The sequence below is a fragment of the Callospermophilus lateralis genome, chromosome 1 (assembly GCF_048772815.1).
Source record: "Callospermophilus lateralis isolate mCalLat2 chromosome 1, mCalLat2.hap1, whole genome shotgun sequence".
Lineage (NCBI taxonomy): Eukaryota > Metazoa > Chordata > Mammalia > Rodentia > Sciuridae > Callospermophilus > Callospermophilus lateralis.
Genome location: NC_135305.1, coordinates 24,888,473 through 24,890,964, shown reverse-complemented (window position 1 = coordinate 24,890,964; position 2,492 = coordinate 24,888,473). Strand labels below are relative to the sequence as shown.

General features: G+C 39.4%; 1 pseudogene; it reads left to right on the top strand.

The window, feature by feature from the left end:
* The first annotated feature begins 1,521 nt into the window (after window positions 1-1,521).
* On the top strand, window positions 1,522-1,990 carry LOC143403030 (small ribosomal subunit protein eS17 pseudogene; annotated as a pseudogene).
* The last annotated feature ends 502 nt before the right edge of the window (window positions 1,991-2,492 follow it).

Genomic DNA, 2,492 nt, shown 5'->3' with positions numbered 1-2,492 from the left:
CACAAAACACAAATATGCAAACAAATGTACAACACATAAGATAATAATAAAGGCCTTGTAGCTTTACCTAGGTGAAATCTCCATTGCAATGTTTAAAAACTCCACAGTCAAAAAAATAAAACTGATTAGAAAAACATTAACCTAGGTTTGTATGAGCTCAAAAAATAAAAATAGAACCTTATGATGTGGAAAAATGCAATAATAAAATAGATATTGAAAAAAGCATCCTGGTTAATCACAGTCGCAGATGTAAGAATGGCCAAGCTGGAGTTCTGGATATCAGCTGTTATGGATTTGAGTCAAATCATCTTCTTTTCGATCTGTAGAAATCGTTTTAGTTAGTCTTTCTGGAATCCAAATCGGCTGCTGTTCTCCTGTGGAAAAACAAACAGAACCCCGACTCCAGAAAATCACTGGGTCAGGATCTTTCCATTTTCCTGTTAGAATATCTTTCCAAAGTACTTTAGTCTTATGTACATTTTTTGGATACATATGTCTTTCTGCAGCACTAAGTCCTGATGAATCCAAATTTAAAAAGTTTAGAGTAAAAAGGGTTATTTTAAGTTTATTTTGGGGGGATATATACCCCTTTCCAATTTTTAAGATTAACTAGGCTTCAAATGACGCAATCTTTCCTCCATCATGAAGGCATCTTAACCACCTTCAAATTAACCTTTTAAAGCCTTCCAATTATCATCTATACTGTACTTTTAAATGTACTTTTTCACCACCTATAGCTTCACTATTTTAAACGAGGCTTAGATTCTGTTTAAATCGCTTAATGTTAGTTTACATGGCTGCCCTTCAACCAAAGGCCTTTTTTACTCCATGAAGAAGCTTTGTCTCAATCTGCCATGTACAAATACCTTTTTCTTCTTTTTTCCTTTCTCAAACTTTTAAAGTAAGTCTAGTTTCCTCAAAATCTTTTTAAATGACATTTTATAACTTTTTACTTTACCACACAGAGATTATCTCATCTAGAAACATTTCTTTTTCTTTTAACCTTCCATATTAAAATATATTTTCACATCTTCAATCTTTTAATATTTCTTTTTAGCCATTAACCCTTTTTATAAATTCACATTCTGAAATAACCCTTATTAAATTTTTGATTTAGACAAATTACTCCACTTTAAGAAGATGAAAGACTTTCATGTTTTTTATGATACTATAATACTGTAATTGAAACCCAACAGAAACTTCTTATACTCTTTGTATATAAATTATACCTGATAGAATCTTAACACTTAGTAACCTTGTTTCAGCAAAGACACAGACCAAAGCAATATTAAACATTTTTCCATTCACCAATTTATGAAGACACACATAATGTTTAAACATAAGCCATTTAAATCACGTGAATAAAAAAAATAATTTGGATCCATATTCTCATGAGCGCTCCTCATATATGAAATATGGACATACACACACACAGACATACAACACAAAACACAAATATGCAAACAAACGTACAACACATAAGATAATAATAAAGGCCTGTAGCTTTACCTAGGCCAGGACCCGCCAACATGGGCCGCATTCGCACCAAAACTGTGAAGAAGGCCGCCCGGGTTATCATCGAGAAGTACTACATGCGCCTGGGCAACGACTTTCATACCAACAAGCGCGTGTGCGCGAGGAGATCGCCATTATTCCCAGCAAGAAGCTCCGCAACAAGATCGCAGGCTATGTCACACATCTGATGAAGCGGATACAGAGAGGCCCTGTGACAGGTATCTCCATCAAGCTGCAGGAAGAGGAGAGAGAAAGGAGAGACAATTATGTTCCTGAGGTCTCTGCCCTGGATCAGGAGATTATTGAAGTAGATCCTGACACTCAGGAAATGCTGAAGCTTTTGGACTTCGGCAGTCTCTCCAACTTGCAGGTCACTCAGCCTACCGTAGGGATGAATTTCAAAACACCACGTGGAGCTGTTTGAATCTTTCTGCTATGCTGTAATATTTTCAATAAACCTGGGAAAACAAAAAAAAAAAAACAAACAAACAAACAAAAAAAGGAGTAGTGGATTTGGACAGTGGTGGATTTGGGCAGAGAACGCGGATTCCCCCAGAACATGTTGTAGACGGCCGGTGTGAGTTCGGGAATAAAGAATTGCTGTTTGAATCTACAAGCTGTGTGGAGACTCTTGATTTGTGCCCAGCCAGAGACTGCGGCACCCCTCCATCTGGGTGTTCTGGGGAGCTCGAATACTGCCACAGCCAAGGTAGAGGGGACTCGCCCCTGCAGGAGGGAGATCCCTCCCACTTGGGGGTCCTGGGAGCCTTTATGTGGCACCAGCCAAAGTACAGGAGACTCACACCTCCAAGCGGGAGACCTCTCCCACCTGGGTTTCTGGGGAAACTTGTGTACCACCACAGCCAGAGTTGAGGGAACTCGCCCTTCCAGGCAGTGGACTCCTCCCACCTGAATGTCAGGGGGAGCTCCTATACTGCAGCAGCCAGATTGGAGGGTACTTTCCCCTTCAGGGGGGA